The 18716-nt window shown below is 41.5% G+C and overlaps 1 pseudogene; it reads left to right on the top strand.

Annotated features, from left to right (window-relative positions):
- Nucleotides 1-17825, top strand: part of LOC105547983 — a 33739-nt pseudogene extending 15914 nt beyond the window's left edge.
- The last annotated feature ends 891 nt before the right edge of the window (nt 17826-18716 follow it).

The raw sequence follows: 18716 nt of genomic DNA, 5'->3' as shown, positions 1-18716 counted from the left end.
AGTAACCAAAACAGCATGGTACTGGTACCAAAATGGATATATAGACCATGGAACAGAACAGAGGCCTCAGAAATAATGCCACACATCTACATCCATCTTCTTTTAAAAAAATAGTTTTATTGAGATATACTTCACATAATGTAAAATGTATCCATTTAAAAAGTTCAGGTTCAGTGGTCTTTAATATACTTACAAATAAGTGCAACCAGCACCACAATAAACTTCAGAACTTTTTTTTTTTTTTTTGGTAAAACAAGAACCACTCAGACTGCATTGTCTTTCTCTTACTCTCCAAGAGGAAGACAAGAACGATCACCAATGGTAAATGGCAGCTGCAGCAAAGCAACACCAAGCACCAGCTTCGTGCTCAGAAGAGAACTCTGTGCCTCCTCCTCATAGTTTCTGGTGCTCTACACATTCAGAGAAACTTCTCTAGTAATGAACTGTAGAAATGATCCCTGAAAGTATAGTCTTCAGAACATTTTTATTACTTCAGAAAGAAACTTGTATTCTTTAACTATCATCCTCCTACTTTCCATATGCTCTTCCTCCCAGGCCTAAGCAACTACTAATGTACTATCTGTCTCTATAAATTTTCCAATTGTGGACATTTCATATAAATGGAATTATATAATTTGTGACCTCTTGTGAGGCTTTCTTTACTTAGCATACTTTTTTTCAAGGTTTACCCATATCATAGCATGTATCAATACTTAATTTCCTTTTATGGCCAAATAATATTCCATTATATGGATATACCACATTTTGTTTATCCATTCATTAGTTGACAGCCATTTGGATTGTTTCCACCTTTTGGCTATTAAAATCTTTATCAGGTATATGATTTGCAAATATTTTCTACCATTCTGTGGGTTGTCTTTTCGCTTCCTTAATAGCACCCTTTGGAAAAAACAAAAAACAAAATGAAACAAAACAAACAAACAAAAACAACTGAACCAAAAAAAAAACCGTTGATGAAGTCTGATATGTCTTGTTTTACTTTGGTTGCTTGTGCTTTTGATGTTATATCTAAGATCCATTGCCAAATCAAAGATTATGAAGATTTTACCCCCTTTGTTTCCTTCTAGAATTCTGTAGTTTCAGTTTTTACATTTAGAAGTTCGATCCATTTTGAGTTAACTTTTATATACAGTGTAAGGTAAGGGTCCAACTTCATTCTTTTACATGTGGATATCTAGTTGTCTCAGCACCATTTGTCAAAAGACCATTCTTTCTCCAATGGGTGGACTTGGATTCTTGTCAAAAATCAGTTTACCATAGAAACATGGGTTTATTTCTAGACTGTCAATTCTATTCCATTAATCTATTCATCTACCCTTCTCCCAGTACTGTACTATAGCGATTATTCTTGCTTTGTAGTAGGTTTTGAAGTCAGGAAGTGTGAGCCTTTCTACTTTGGTTTTCTTTTTAAAGAGTATTTTTGCTATTTTGAATCTCTTGAATTGCATATGAATTTTAGAACCAGCTTGTCAGTTTCTACAAAAAAAAAAAAAAAAGAAAGAAAAAAAACTGAGATTCTGAGATTCTGACAGGGATTGTGTTGAATTCATAGATCAATTTGGGGAGTATAGCCATCTTAACAATATTAAGTCTTTCAATACAGGAACATGGGATGTTTTCCCATATATTTAGAGTTGTATTAATTTTTTTTCAACAATGTTTTGTGGTTTTCAGAGTATAAGCTTTGCAATTCTTTTGTTAAGCTTAGTCCTATTTCATTTTTATTATGCTTTTGTAAATGCAATTATTTTCTTAATTTCATTTTTAGATTGTTTATTGCAAGTGTATAGAAATACAAGTAATTTTTATGTATTGGTCTTATATCCTAAAACCTTACTGAATTTGTTTACAAGTTCTAATAGTTTTTTAAAGTGGGTTATTCATAATCTATCTATCTATCTATCTATCTATCTATCTATCTATCTATCTGTTGTATATACATTATATATATACATTATATATATACACACACACAAGATCATGACATATGCAAATAGAGATAGTTTTACCTTTTTTCCCCCAATCTAAATGTCTTTCGTTTTCTTTCCTTGCTAATTGCTCTGGTTGGAAACCCCAATACGATGCTGAATAGAAATAAGGAGAGCAGACATTCTTGTCTTGGTCTTGATCTTATAGAGAAAGAATCCAGTCTTTCACCATTAAATATGATGTTAGCTGTAAGTTTTTCTAAGATGCCCTTTGTCAGTTTCGGAAAAAAATATCTTATATTCCTAGCTTTTTGCGTGTTTTCATCATAATGTTTATTGGGTTTTGTCATGTAGTTTTTCTGCATAGAGATGATCATGTAGTTTTTGCTTTTTAATTCTATTGATATAGTGTGTTGTATTAACTGATTTTTGTATGTTAAACCAACTTTGTATGCTTGGGATAAATCTCACTTGGTCATGGTGTAGAATTATTTTTATATGTTGCTGGATATAGTTTGCCAGTATTTTGTTGAGGATTTTACATGCATAGTAATAAGAGATACTGGTCTGTGGTTTTCTCTTCTTGTGATGTCTTTCTTTGGTTTTGGTATCAGGGTAATACTGGTCTCAGAATATTCATAGTTTTTGAAGTGTTTCCTCCTCTTCTACTTCTTGGAAGAGTTTGTGAAGAATTGGTATTCATTCTTTAAGAATGTTTGGACTCTGATTCTTTCTTATGTGAGTTCAAATTCATTCTCGATCTCTCTAGTGAATTTTTTATTTTAGGTGTTGTACTTTTAAGCTCCCAAATGTATGCATTTATTTAAATTATTTGTCTCCCAAATCTAACATCTAGGTGCCTTTAGGGACATTTTCTGTTGGTTGGTCTTTTTCCTTTGAATGGGCTCTGTGTTTCCATGTTTTTGCATATGCCATAATTGCTTGTTGAAAACTGGACATTTTAGATAACACGCTCTAACAATCTGTCATTAGTTTCTCCCCTTCCAGGAATTGTTCTTGATGGGTCTTTCTTTTCTCTTTTTGCTTGCTTTTGTTTTTATTTTTGCTGCCTGTTTGTTTAGTGGCTTTCCTGGCATAACTCTGTTTCCTGTACTATGCAGCCACTAAATTCCTTGTTCCCCACCTTTTTATCAGTTTGTTTATATCTTTAAGCCTGGCCTCCTAGGGTTCAGTCCTCTGTCAATACAATTTATTGCTCAGCAAGCGATCGATCAGATTTTCTTAACTGCCTTGAGCATCGGTTCTCCATCCTTTGCCAAAGTTACCTGTGTGGGAATGTACATACTTTCAAACTTCAAGTAGTTTAAAAACTCTCTCGTTTCCACTTCCTGCTTCTGTAGGGCCTCAAGGTCAGCGGTGAGTGACAGGGCCTCCTCCTTCCCCAGGTCTTTCTTGGACATGTATGTAGCCCTGCGCACGTAGGAATACAGAGCTCTTCAAGTTCCCTGTGGCTTTCTAGTTCTATAGGTCTCCCTTTTCAATTTTTGGCCAGGCTCTCGTTAGCCCCAACTGAAATCACAGCCTTAGGCCACAGCAATGTTGCCAGCAGATTCTTACCGTTTTCAGTAGTGCCCTGGGCACGAAGTTTTATTTGCAGAGCTGAGTTCACAGACAAGTCACATAGCAACAACATCACAGGAATAGAGATTTTCTAGGCAGCTTCTGGTTGAGTTAAACTACTGACTGTTCTCTGAGTACAGGCCCTTTTTAAAAAAAATTTTTTTGAGGCAGGGTCTCACTCTGTTGCCCAGGCTGGAGTGCAGTGGCCCGATCATGGCTCACTGCAGCCTCGACCTCCTGGGCTCAAGTGATCCTCCCACCTCAGCCTCCTGAGTAAGTGGGATCACAGGTGCATATCACCATGCCTAGCTAATTCTTAAAAACTTTTTTGTAGAGACAGGATCTTGCTATGTTGCCAGGGCTAGTCCCAAACTCCTAGGCTCAAGTGATCTTTCTGCCTCAGTCTCCCAAAGTACTGGGATTGCAGGGGTGATCCACTGTGCCTGACAAAATAAAAATTACTTTTAACTGACACATAGTGATTGTGTGTGTGTGTGTGTGTGTATATACATATACAGATGTTTCAATGCATGCAATGTTAATGATCAGATCATGGTAATTAGAATAGCCATCATCTCAAACATTTATTATTTCTCTGTGTTGGGAACATTCAATATCCTCTCTTCCAGCTACAGGGTTTTAAAGAGGTCAGTCCTCTTTTGGCTGCGAGAATGTTGGCTTTTCACCACCACTGCACCTCTGAGCTGGAGCGTGAGAGAGTGTGAGAATAACCCCAAGTTAAATACGCCACAGACCCACGGGTATTAAGGTTCAGTAATTGGTAATTGGTGTTTTTCAGCTTGTTCTTGTGTGTAGTTAATTTCCAGAATTCTAAAATGGTCAAACGTTATTGTTTTGCAAGTATTTTTGCTGCTTTTGGGGGAGAGCGGGTTTATGGAATTTCCTAGTCACGTCATGTTCAGCACAACACTTTTCAGTTTCATCACGTTCCACATATCCGTAGTTTGTTTATATTTTCGAGTACAAGTCCATTTTATGGATCTACTTCAGTCTGTTTGCTCATTTCATTGGTTAAATAAAATTTGTGTTATTTCCAATTTTTGGTGATTATGAATAAAACCACCGCAAACTTATACATTTAAGTGTTTGTGTGAACATAACTTCTTTTCACTTTCTCTGGGTAAATACCTTGAAGGAGGATTGCTGGGTTGTGGGGTAAGTGTGTCTAAAGCGATAAGAAACTGCAATTGCAATCTTGTTTTCAAAGCAGTTGTAATATTTTGCATTCCAATCAGCAAAAATGAAAAAGAGTATCTCAATCGCTCCACACCCTCATTATCACCATGGTATTCTTGTTTTTTCTTCTTAAAAGAAAGGATGCCTCGGTGGCCCCCACCTTGCTGAGCAGGAGCCAAGTTGGCTCTTGGTTGTCAGCAGCAGAATCTGCAAGGGTCAAGCTTCTTTTAATCAAATCTAGAAGTTTGCTTACCAGCGTGGTTGTCTAAACTTCCCCAGGGAAGATACTGTCTGAGCTCTGCATCGAGTCTGCTCCCATCTGGATCCAAGGAGCTCACAAGACCCTCCGAGGTCCCAGCAGGGCCACTCAGGCTGCAGGTGAGCCATTCCCAGGTGAACCACTGCCTTCTCCTGCTCTCCGCTGCAGGTGTGGGCTGCAGGTGTGGGCAAATCCCCCCGTTCTGTCTCCATGGGTGTCTCCTGAGTCAGGAGGGAGAGGCCCCTTGGTCTTGGAGTGCCTAGGAGGGGTGGGGGCCAGCTCCAGCTGCAGCTACCCTTTCCAGGGCTTCTCAGGAATAAGCCATGAGCAAAAGCAGTTATCTCAGCTTGGAGGAACTTTGAGTCATCTGGATCAATCCAGTTAGGTCACAGAACTGCACACTGAGGCACAAGCTCCAGAGGGAGCAAGGTCTATGAAGAAAGAAAGCTCAACACTGGTGTGGTCTTGGACAAGTCACTTCCCCTCTGTCTGGGGCTTCAGTCTCCCTGAGGCGAGTGGGTGGGTGACCCTGTTGCCCTCCAAGTTGCCTTCTGTCTGTGACATTCCAAGTCTGGGGTCTCCTGCCCAGCATCTGACCTAGAGTTAAACTGGGTCACAATAAGTCTGGAATCATTGGAGAGTTTCTGGTTGCATGGCTGAGCCTCAAGGTTATAAAATGGAAATAATCCCCGCACCAAAGATACTGCTGTCCCTCTCTTACCCCCTACCCCTTCCCTTCCCTGCCCTGCCCTGCCCTATTTCTTCCTTCCTTCCCTCCCTCCCTTCTTGCCTCGCTCCCTTCCTCCCTCCTTCCCTTCTTCCCACCCTCTTTCCCTTCTTCCCCCTCCTCTCTTCTCCCCTCCCCTCCCCTTCCCTTCTCTTCATTCCCTCTTCCCTCCCTCCCTTCTTTTTCTCTCTGTGCCTCTCCCTCTCTGTCTCTGTTGTAAGCAGTTATCCTCCCCCTGTCCTTTCTTTCTCTGCCTCTCCCTCTCTGTCTCCATTGTAAGGAGTTTTACCTACGACTGAGGAGACTGATTTTAATTCTCCTCCTCTCCTGTGTCATTCACCTCAATTCTCCACTTACCTTCCCTTTCCTGCCTCCATGGCTGACTGCAGCACCTCCACCTGGGAGTCCCAATTGGTCTCTGCCAGAGGAAAGGACTGGGTCCCCATGAACCCTGGGCTTTGACACCACCGTGGAATTGAAGAACTGTAGACATGGAATTGCCCCAGGCGCTCAGGGAGGCCGCTGCAGACCTGGGATTCCTGATAGCCTGGGCTGCAAATGCTCACCCATCTTGCCATAGGGAAAGGGTTGCTGCAGTCCCAGGGGAAGAGCAGGCAGTAGGAAGGCAGGGACTAGGAAGGGTTTCAACCTAACAGCAACCTGACACCCACTGTGTATCACCTGAGGCCGGCCGCGGGGAGGACTTGGGACTGACCACGCTGCTTCCTTTGAGTCCTTGGCAAGGGATTCTGATGGAGGGGAGGCCAGACTGGGCTGGAGTGGGGCAGAGTGAGTCATGGCAGCGCCACCCACCTCACCGGGTGAGGTCGGAGTGTGGGCTTTTGCCTGAACACTCCTGGGCTTGCTGCCCTGGACTCCTGGCTGAGGGGCAAGAAGCTGGGGTCCCGCTCCCACTCGGGGTCTCTGCCTCCCTCCCAGTGCCCACTCCCTCACTCCCTCCTGCAGCTCCCCCTCTTCCGCCCCACCTCCCTCCACCTCCCTGCCTTGCTCACCATTTCCCATGGCGTCCATCACCAGGGGCAGTGGGGATGGAGTGGAGCCTGTGCCCAGACGGCCCTCCCGCCTTGGACCTCTCCACGCCTTCCAAGTGGAGCGGAGGGGTGGGATTCAAAGCTTCGCTGAGACTGCCAGGAAGGTGGGCTTTCAAAGAAACAGCAAATAAATGACCGCGGAAGTTGTGGCCCCTGAATAGGTTGCCACCAGCAGGCGTGAACACGGCTAGTGTCTTTGCCAGCACCCCCCAAAAAATCTTCCCCCCCACTTTTTTTTCTTTTTTTTTTTTTCCTGAAAGCCAGTTGGAACCTGGAAATCTGCTTTGGCGAGTTCTCGCCGCTTAGCAAAGCTCCTCAGCAAAGCAAACCTCGGGCAGTGCAGCTATGTTCATAGCGCGGTGCCAGGGGCGGCGTGCAGGGCCAAGTCCTTCCGAACTTAAGTGACCCTGGGTTGTTCCAAGGCTCCCCCTCCGTAGTCTCACTGCTGGAGGGAGAGAGGAGCAGGTCTTGGGGTGGACCCCAAGGCAAGGAGAAACGGGGTTTAGTTATGAACGTGCTGTCATCAAGGTGTGGTATCTGGAACTGCGTTTCAAAATGACTTGGATGTCCTCATTGGGAAAAGGAAGAATCTTAGGCCGAGTGATGGAATTCACAGGTGCCATTTGCAGACACCTCCGAGGAAGTGAAAGGCTGGTCTCCCGGGGCTTGATTCCTGGAGAGGCAGCGGCCAGCCTGGGATGCATCTCATGGGTGCACCAGGAGAATCAGGGGTATGTGAGGGCCTCAGAGACCTGACCTAGGACCTCACCTCTGCCCCTGGACAACCTCGTGAGCAATGTAGGGGAGCGTGGCTCACCCCACAGTCATCTCAGGAGCCGCTTATGAATATTGGAATGTTCTTCCTTAGATTAAGCCAAATTTGCCTCTCTGCACTTCACACAGGACAGCCACAGGCTTTTTCTGTTAAGCTGGTGGAGATTTTGCATAGCATCGGTTTAATCCTCCTCATTTCAAAGATGGAGAAACTGAGGCCCAGAAAGGGACAGTGACTTGCTCGGGGTTGAACAGTGGCAAAGCCAGGTCAATGCTCTTACATCAGCCCCACCCCTGGCCCTAGCTCTGGCCTCCAAGACCACTTGGCTGAGCTGTCCCATTCTCAGGGGGATGACCTCTCCCTGAGCTCTGTGACTCTGGCGTGGGCACAGACCTTCAGCCCCCTCCCAGTTCCAGCCCACACCCTGACCATCCTTGCTCAGGCACTTCCAGAAAAATCTCCAAGTCCATTGGTCAGCAGCCCTCAGACACTCAGGGTTCCTGGGCTCCCAATCCTCTCGCCAGGTCTAGAACTGCCCCCTGAGCCCCTCCCCTGGGCCTCCCTCCAGGCCCACTTTGCTGCCCCATTGTCCTTCTTACCCCAGACCCAGAGCTCACGTTGACCTTGGTGGGGTCTGGTTCTTCAGTGCCCTGGGGGCACTTCCTGCTGCTGTGTGCACCTGGCCACGAGGCCCTTTCAGGAGTCTTCCCTTCTCCTTCCTCTCTGCTGGGGAATCCTAGAGACATTGCCTTGGGACAAGCCTAGTGCTGAACATAATGGGAGATTCCTGCTTCGCTCTGTGGGAGAAGATGCTTGGCTAACCCGGATGTGAGGTGTGCAGCCTCCCCCGCACCCTATCAGAGCAGAGGAAGAGCTCAGATAACTTTTACATCTGAGGTCTTTCTTCCTATTCCAGGGAATGTGAGGTGGGAACTCAGCCTTGCAGATGGGCCAACTCCCTTTCCAGGGCCTGTGGGACCCATGCTGGGGAGGGGGGTCACCCCTCTGGGTCCCTGCCTACTGCCTCTGACACCCTGGTGTCTCAAGTCAGTAAGATTCAGACTCTTTATTTTAATTAATTTAATATATTATTTTAATATGGAAGCCCCAGTCCTCTTCCTTCTTCTTCTTCTTTTTTTTTTTTTTTTGCAATTTTTACAATGGAAGTAGAATCAATATACAATAAAATAGATCTCAAATAAATAGCTTGATGAGTTTTGAAAATGCAGGCACCCATGTCCTTAGCCCACAAATCAAGACACAGAACACGTCCGTCACCCTAGAGAGCCCACCCCATCTCCAGTCAATGCACCCCTCCCCTCTAGAGGCCGACGCTGCTCTGACTCAATCGCCATGGGTTGCCTTTGCCTGCCCTAGACCTTCACAAGAACAGAATCATTTTCTGTGTGTCTGACAGCTTTCACCAAGTAAGAGGTTTCTCCAAAGGGCTCCCTCCTTGGCTCGGCTTGTGGATGGCTGCCTTTCGCTGCATCCTCACAGCACTTGTCGGTGTGTGCACATACCCCTGATGTCTCTTCCTCTTCCTGTAAGGTTTCCAGTCATATAGGATTAGGACTCCACCCATACAATCTCATTTAACCTTAATCACCTAACCTTAATCACCAAAGGTCCTATTTCCAAATACTGTCACATTCTAAGATACTGGGGATTGGGCTTTAACATGTGAGTTTTGGAGGGATGCAATTTAGTTCATAACAGGGTGATATGGTTTGGCTGTGTCTCCACCAAAATCTCATCTTGAATTGAAGCTCCCATAATCCCCACATGTCACGGGAGGGATGCAGAGGGAGGTAATTGAATTGTGGGGGTGGAGTTTTCCCATGCTGTTCTTGTGATAGTGAATAAGTCTCACGAGAGCTGATGGTTTTATAAAAGGGCATTCCCTGCACACACTTTCTTGCCTGCAGCCATGTAAGATGTGACTTTGCTCCTCTTCCACCTTCTGCTGTGATTGTGAGGTCTCCCCAGCCACGTGGAACTCTGAGTCCATTAAGCCTCTTTCTTTTATAAATTACCCAGTCTCAGGTGCGTCTTTATTAGCAGTGTGAGAACAGATAAATACACACAAACATTTAGAAACTGTTAATTTCTAAATGTCTTTCCTCAAGGATAGTTTTTGATGATTTTCTAACTTCATCTTTCCTTCCATATTTATTAGTTTTAATTCTTCTGAAGGAAGAACTTTCCCTTCCCCACATTTATTTCTTTATTCATTTCAGCATACATGTGGATTTCTCTTATATTCAATGGGTTGAAACCCATTACTATCATTATTTATTTTTGTGCTCTAATTATCCTGAATTTGGCCAGTGGTAGCTCCTTTCATCTGGTTCCTGTTTTTTTGGCATGTGCTCGTTTTTTTTTTTTCATAGATTTTATTTTTTAGAGCCGTTTTAGACTCATTGCAAAATTGAGTTGGAAGCTCTGAGTTCCCATATACCCCCGGCCCTCACACACATAATCTCCCTGCCCATTATCAACATTCTGCACCACATGGCCATGATTTCTGAGCACTTCCTCCAAATATTTATGCTTGTTTTTATTCCCCAGTACCTTTAAAATTCTTTATTATGTCCAGGTTTTACAATTGTTTTCTGTAGGGTGAGTGTAGGGGTGGGAGTCTTTCAGTAGGGTATTGCCTCACCAGGCCTGAAAGCAGAAATCCTACACCTTTCTTTTAGTATCTGGATTGGAAATATTTCCTTTTAATTAGGGGGTTTAGTCTACTTGCAGTTAGTAAAATTATTGATACGGTTGGGTTCAAGTCTGCTATCTCACTGCTTGTTTTCTATTTACCTCCTTTTATTTATTCTTTCCTTTCTTCTTCCATACCTTCTTTTGAGTTAATTGGTTTTTTTTTGTATTCCATTTTATTTCCTTTTATGGGTGTTCAGCTATATTTCTTTGTATTAGTTTTACTTGTTTCTACAGGATTACAATATGCATTCTTAACACATAACAGTCCAATGGGAATGAATGTTGTACCATCTCATGTATAAGCTAAGATGCAGCAGTATAATTCCATTTCTTCCCTCCCATCCTCTGAATTATTGCTGCCATAAATTTTACTTCAATAAGTTACAAGCCCTATGGTTCACCCATTGAACAATCAATGGTCTTTTAAGGAATTAGAAAAATACAATTTTCCATTGATGCACATAGTAACGATTTCCAACGCTCTGCATTCCTCCCTGCACAGCACAACTTTCACTCATTATCATGTCCCTGCGGACTGAAGAAATTCCTTTAGCATTTCTTGTAGTGCAAGTCTGTTGGCAAAGAATCTTCTTGTGTTTCATTTCCCCAAGAATGTCATTATTTCTCTCTCATGTTTATTAGACTTGACTTTTTTTTTAGAGCAGTTTTAGTTTCACAGGAAAATTGAGCAGACGGTACAGAGATGGTACATACACCTCCTGAGCGCCCCTCACATGCCCAGCCTCCCATATTATCAGCATCCCCCACCGGAGCGGTCCACTTGTTTCAACTGATGAACCTACAGTGACACATCATTCCACCCGTAGTGTACATTATGGTACACTCATGATGTTGTACATTCTATGCATTTGGGCAAATTTATAATAACACTATAGTATATAATAACCACTATAGTATCATACTGAACATTCACTGCCCTAAAAATCCTCTGTGCCTCACCCACTCATCTCCCTCTCTCCTACCCCTGCTATTTATACTGTCTCCATAGTTTGCCCTTCCCAGGGTGTCATACAGTTAGAATCACACAGTATGTAGCCTTTTCAGTGGATTTACTTCTTTCACTTAGTAATATGCATTTAAGGTTCCTCCATGTCTTTTTATGATAGCTCATTTCTTTTTAGCACTAAATAATATTCCATTGTCTGAATATACCACAGTTTACTTATCCATTCACCTCCTGAAGGACATCTTAGCTGCTCTCGAGTTTTAGTAATATGAATAAACAGTCTATAAACATCCATGTGAAGGTTTGGCATAGACATAACTTTTCAACTTCTGTGAGTAAATTCAACGTGATCGCTGAATTGTATGGTAAGAGTGTGTTTAGCATTGTAAGAAAGTGCCAGACTGTCTTCCAGAATGACTGCAGCATTTTGCATTCCCGCAGCAATGAATGAGAGTTCCTGTTGCTCCACATCCTCACCAGCACGTGCTATTATCAGTGTTCTGGATTTTGGCCATTTTAATAGGCGTGTAGAAGTATCTGGTTGTGGTTTTAATCTGCACTTATCTGACAATGCATGATGTTGAGCATCAGTTTATTATGCTTATTTGCCAACTGTATATCTTCTTTGGTGAGGTGTCTATTAAGGTCTTTGGCCCATTTAAAAAATAAAGTTGTTCATTTTCTTATTATTGAGTTTTGAGAGTTCTTTGTATATTTTGAATAAAAGACATTTATCAGATATATCTTTTGAAAATATTTTCTCCCAGTCTGTGGTTTTTCTTTTTATTCTCTTGAGAATGCCTTTTGCAAAGCAGAAATTTTTTATTTTTATTTTTTTGAGACAGGGTCTCAGTCTGTCATCCAGGCTGCAGTGTAGTGCTGCATTCATAGCTCACTGCAGCCTTTAACCCCTGGGTTCAAGTGATCCTCCTGTCTTAGCCTCCTGGGACTTCACGCATACACCACCATGCCTGGCTAATTTAAAAAATTTTAAGAGATGTAGTCTCACTATGTTGCCCAAGCTGGGAATTTTTTTATTTTAGTGAAGTCCAACTTATGAATTTTTTCTCTCATGGGCCATGCTTTTGGGGTCATATCTAAAAAGTCATCACCAAACCTAAGGTTATTGAAGTTTTCTCCTGTGTCATTTCTAGTAGTTTTATAGTTTTGCATTTTACACTTAAGTCTGTGACCATTTTGAGTTAACTTTTGTGAAGGATGTAGATCTGTATCTCGATTCATTATTTTGCATGTGGAAATTCGGATGTTTCAGCACCATTTGTTGAAAGAATTATTTTTCTTCATTATATTGCTCTTGCTTATTTCAAAGATCAGTTGACTACATTTGTATGGGTCTGCTTCTGGGCTCTCTATTCTGTTTCACTAATTGACTTGTCTATTCTTTTACCAATGCCACACTGTCTTGATTACTATAGCTTTATAATAAATCTTGAAGTCAGGTAGTATCATTCCTCCAACTACATTATTCTCCTTTAACATCATGTTGGCTATCTTGATCTGTTGCTTTTCCACATAAACTTTAGATTCAATTTGTTGATACCCACAAAATAACCTGCTAGGATTTTTAATGGGATAACATTAAAACTACAGATCAGTTTGGGAAGAACTGACAATATTGAGTCTCCCTATCCATGAACATGGAATATCTCTCCATTATTGGGTTATTATTTTTTAATTTATTATTATTTTTTTGAGACAGATTCTCACTCTGTCACTCAGGCTGGAGTGCAGGGGTGCAATCTCAGCTCACTGCAACTTCTGCCTCCCAGGTTCAAGTGATTCTCCTGCTTCAGCCTCTCAAATTGCTGAGACTATAAGCATGTGCCAACAAGCCCAGCTAATTTTTGTATTTTTAGTAGAGATGGTATTTCACCATGTTGACCAGGCTGGTCTTGAACTCCTGACCTCATATGATCCACCTTCCTCAGCCTCTCAAATTGCTGGGATTATAGGTGTGAGCTACCATGGCTGGCCATTCTTTGATTTCTTTCATCTGAGTCTTGTAATTTTCTTCATATAGATCTTGTACATATTTCGTGAGATTTATACCTGAGTATTTCATGTTCAGGGTGCTAAATTTCAAATTTCACTTGTTTATTGCTGGTGTATTGGAAAGCAGCTGATTTGGGGTATTAACTTTGTATCCTGCAACCTTGCTATAATTGCTTATTATGCCTAGGAGGATTTTTTTCTATTCTTTTTGATTTTCTATAGAGACAATCATGTCTTTTGCAAACAAAAACAGTTTTATTTCTTCCTTCCCAAACTTTGCACTTTTAATTTCATTTTCTTGTGTTGCATTAGCTAGAACTTCCAGCATGATGCTGAAAAGCAGTGGTGATAGGGACAACCTTGACTTATTCCCAATCTTAGCAGGAAAGCTTCAAATTTCTCACCATTAAATATGATAGCTGTAGGGTTTTTGCAGATATTCTTTATTAAGGAAGTTCCTCTCTATTTCTAGTTTACTGAGAGTTTTAAAAATCACTAATAGGTGTTAAATTTTGTCAAATGTTTTTTCTGCATCTATTGATATGATCACATAATTTTTTTAACCTGTTAATATGATGGATTACATTTGATTGATTTTTTAATGTTGAATCAGCCTTGCATACCTGGGATAAATGCCACTTGGTTGTGGTATATACTTCTTTTTATACATTGTTGCATTTGATTTGCCAGTATGGTTTAGGGTTTTTGTATCTCTGTTCATGAGCAATATTGGTCTGTAGTTTTCTTTTCTTGCAATGTCTTTGAATTGGTAGTGCAGTAATGCTGGCCTCACGGAATGATTTAGGAGGTATTCTTACTGTTTCTATCTTCTGAAAGAGACTGTAGATAACTGTTAGAAGTTCTCCTTTGAATGACTGGTAGAATTCACAGGTGAACCCATCTGGACCTAGTGTTTTCCGTTTTAGAGGGTTATTATTTATTTATTTAATTTCCATAATAGATATAGGCCTATCAGGTTATCTATTTCTTGTTATGTGAGTTTTGGCAGAGTATTTTTCAAGGAATTGGTTCATTTCCTCTTGATTATTAAATTTATAGGTATAGAGTTGTTATAGCATTCCTTTTTTGTTCTTTTCATTTTCATGGGATCAGTAGTGATGGCTTCTGTTTCATTTCTGACGTTAGTAATTTGTGTCTTCTTTCTTAGGTAACCAGGCTAGAGGTTTATCAATTCTATTGATTTTTTTTTTTTTTCAAAGAACCAGTTTTTGGACTTAGGTATTTCCCTTCCTCCATGTAGAAGGATAGAGCTGGATGAAAATAGGTATTTCCCTTTTCCCAGGTTAGTTAGGCTCTGATAAAATTCCAGCAGGTTAAGCTCTAGTCAAACAGTTTCTCCTGAGGGCAGACCTTGTTAAGAAAAATATAATGCTCTCGTATATATGTCAAAATGGTTCCCTTTCCCCTTTCCTTACCAGAAGCAGGAGGAATTTTTCTCCAGTATTCACTATGAGGACCTGATAGAGGTTCTCGAGGTAAAACTCACAAAATAGTTCCCTCCTGCTCCCATAACTGGGTCTTTCTGGAATTTTTAACTCTCAGATTTGTCCAGACTAAGCCTCCAGCGATTTTTTTATTACACTTTAGTTTTTTCTATGCTGGCACTGGTTCACATGAGGTTTCAGTGAATGGGTTTCTGTTCCAGTAAGTTTTGAATATCTGAATTTGCGTATCAATCTTTCCAAATCAGGGGGCGAGAGGAGGGCCCTGTATCTCACTTCTTGTACAGATGTAAGAAGATTGTTGATTTTCAAACAAGTTGTTGGTTTTGAAAGCAGTTTTTCAGTTTTTTTACATGTTGGGATAGAGTGGCAACTTCTAAGCTTCTTACATGCCTGACTAGAAACTGAAAGTCTCCTTTATTTTTGAAAGATGTTTTTGCTGGAGACAGAATTCTGGAAGGCCATATTTTTCTTTTAGCACTTTAAAGATGTTTTTCTATTGTTATGTGAAGGATTCTCCCCCGGGCCTGAAAGTTTGAAGGGATGAGTAACTCCCCCCTTTTCAGGCCCAGTCCCAAGGCGCAAGGCCACTTGCTTCAGCAGCGAACGTCAGCAAGATAGCAGAAGCAGGAAGAGAGCTCACCTGAAGACACCTACCCTGGCCGGAAGACAGGTACCCCTGAAGATCGAGAAAGAGGCCGTCTGGATACTACCTAGCAGTCACGTGAGACTGGGACACTTCCTGATTGCAGAGGTCTATAAAATCCCTGCCCCTTCCTCATTTGGGGCTGACGCTGTTTTAGGCCTCAGCCTCCCTGGACCCAGGGGCTCATTAAAACAGCGTGTTGCTCCACACCACCTCGTGTTGTCTGTTGGTACACTCTGGAGGTTGGAACCGATACAAGAACCTTTCATTATGACCTCTATTATTTCTAACAAGAAGTCCATTGTTATTATTATCGTTGTCTACCTTGTATGTAATGCACCATTTTTCTTTGACTACTTTTAAGATTTTTCTTATCTTCAGTTTTCCCAATTTTACTGTGGTATATCTACGTGTGGTTTTCTTTGTATGTGTCTTGTTTAGACCCACAGAGATTCTCAGATTTGTGTATTAGTGTTTTTACTTAAATTTAGATTTTGGGGAGGCTATTAATACTTCACATATTTTTCTGTTTCATTTTCTCTTTTTTTTCTTCTAGGAATCCAATCACATATATATTAGATTTCTCAACATTGTCTCACGTTGAGTTCTGTTTGAAGTTTTAACTTCTTTTCTAGGTTTCAATTTGATTAATTTCTATTGACCTATTTTCAAGTTCACTGATGCTTTCTTCTGGAGTCTCCAGTCTGCCATCTAATATGGTATTCATTTCAGATACTGGATTGTCCAGTTTCCAAAGTATTATTTGATTCGTTTTTTCTTTTTTATTTCTCTTCTGATATTTCTCATTACAGTGAGAATATACATAATATATCCATCTTTTTCCTGTAAAAAATTTACTTAAACTTCTTGTCAACTAACTCAAATATCTGGGTCATCTGTTAGTTTGCTTCTTTTGACTGGCTTTTTTCTTTTGATTATGAGTCACATTTTTCTGCTGCTTTGCATGCCTACTTTTGACCCCAAAAAAGCCAAACTCTGTAAAATATTTAAAGAAGTTTCTTCTGAGTCTCATATTTGAGTGCCCATGTCCTGTGGTGCAGCCTCAGGAGGTCCTAAGAACATGTGCCCAAGGTGGTTGGGTTACAGCTTGGTTTTATACATTTTAGGGAGACAGAAGTTATAGGCAAAGACACACATCGGTATATGTAAAGTATATATTTGTTCAGCCTGGAAAGGCAGGACTTCTTGAAGTGAAGAAGGGTGGGGGTAGCTCACAAGTCATAGCTGGATTCTAAGATTTCCTGATTGTTGATTGGTTGAAAAAGTTAAACTTTGCCGAAGAGTTGAAGTCAGAATAAAGAAATGCTTGAGTTAAGATAAGGGGGATTGCAGAAGCCAAGGTTCTTGTTATGTAGGTGAAGCCTCCAAGTAACAGGCTTCAGAGAGAATAGATGGTAAGTGTCTACAGGACCTTAAAAGGGGTCAGACTCTCTGGAAAAGACCTAGTAAGGAAAAGAGATTCTCTACAGAATGAACATTTCCCCTACAAAAGATGGCTTTGCAGGGGCATTTCAAAATATGTTAAAGAAAATATATTTTGGGGTAAAATACTTTGGTTTCCTTCAGGGTCTATTATCTGTCATGGGATGCTATACCAGAGTCAGGTTGGAGTGGGTACAAAGAGTCGGTTTTGTTTTTCTTATGATCTCCATTGTAATGTTAATGCTGATCCATTGTGCCTTAATTCCAAAGGGGGAAGGGTATAATGGGCCATGTCTGATCTCCACTTGCTGTCATGGCCTAAACTAGTTTTTCAGATTTCTTTGGGATCCCCTTGGCCAAGAGAGGAGTCCATTCAGTTGGTTGGAGAACACATAGAATTTTATGTTTGGTTTACACTATTGATTTTTGACCATACAGAGGTGTCTCGCTAACCCTGCGCCCGACTAGCGGGCCTCTGGGAACTTGGCAGATGCAGATTAGAAATACCAGCGAGCATCATTGTTGTCTTTCTGGGAACTCATTCCCATGAGATCAGAACCTCTTCGAAAGAAGAAGAAGGTAGATCCTAAAAAAGACCAAGCAGCAAAGGAGCGCTTGAAAACAAGGATCCGAAAACTGGAAAAGGCTAGTCAAGAGCTAATTCCTATTGAAGATTTTATTACCCCTCTAAAGTTCTTGGATAAAGCAAGACAGCGGCCTCAGGTGGAGTTCACCTTTAAGGAGACTGAGAGGAGAGCTCTGCTTCTGAAGAAGTGGTCCTTGTACAAGCAGCAAGAGCATAAGATGGAGAGGGACACCATCAGGGCCATGCTAGAAGCCCAGCAGGAAGCTCTGGAGGAACTGCGACTCGAGTCCCCGAAGCTCCATGCTGAGGTCATTAAGCGGGATCCCAACCTGTTCCCCTTTGAGAGGGAAGGGCCATGTTACACACCACCGATCCCTAACTACCAGCCCCGTGAAGGCAAGTACAGTGACGTCACCAAGGTGTACACACAAGTGGAGTTTAAGAGATAGACTTGCAGGCTGCTATCCTTAACATGCTGCCCCGAGAGGAGGAATGACCAGGGTTCAAGTCTGCTTTCCGCAGAATCAGGCATGCTGTTAATAAATACTGGTTTAATAAAAAAAAAAAAATTTTTTTTGACCATACAATAGACATTATAGGCGATACATCTTAGAAGCTCTGGATTCTATTACTTTCCTTTAAAGAGTGTTTCCCTCTTTTCTGGCAGGCAAATAAATCAGTGGCAGTCATTACTTTGGTCTGGGAGAAGCTTGCTTTAAGATTTTCAAAGGGCAAGTTCCTTCCCATTTTTCCCTTAGTCCTAGAGTGTGGTCCTTAGTCCTGGAACACGGTCCCTATACACAAGGTGTGGCTCTTCTTTGGCTTCAGTTAAAGGGATAACGTTTCAAAAATGGAACTTCAAGTTCTATCTGTCCTGAACCGGGCAGCTGATTAAATCTCTGCTTGGATGTTTCAGACTTCTAGGTGCTGCTTTTCACTGAGATTTTTAGAGTCTTTACTTATACATAAGCAGTTTAGGAGTTAGCCAATATTTTGTAAGAGGCATTTGTATGCAGATTTGGGGATACTTCCTTCCACGCCATGACTCTCTCCTTTCTTCCCTCGCTTTCAGCTTCTGTGGTTTCTCTGAACTCAGGCGTCTGATTCAGCAGCCTCTTTAGACTGTCACTCTCTGCTTGAGCTTATTCCTGCATGTGATACACACTGGATAGTGTCTCTCGGGGAAACATCATTTAAACATACATCTCATCTAATGTTTCCTTGTTTTAGGTGTCACGTCCTCTTAAGTTTTAGCCTGTTTCAGGTTGTTCTTAAATGTTCATTCAAATGGCTGTTTTTATATTTTGTCCAGAGTGTAATTATTGTCAGGAGAAAACAGA

This window comes from Mandrillus leucophaeus, unplaced genomic scaffold (assembly GCF_000951045.1).
Source record: "Mandrillus leucophaeus isolate KB7577 unplaced genomic scaffold, Mleu.le_1.0 Scaffold4, whole genome shotgun sequence".
In the NCBI taxonomy this organism is placed as follows: Eukaryota; Metazoa; Chordata; class Mammalia; order Primates; family Cercopithecidae; genus Mandrillus; species Mandrillus leucophaeus.
This window is presented reverse-complemented; position numbering and strand designations above follow the sequence as displayed.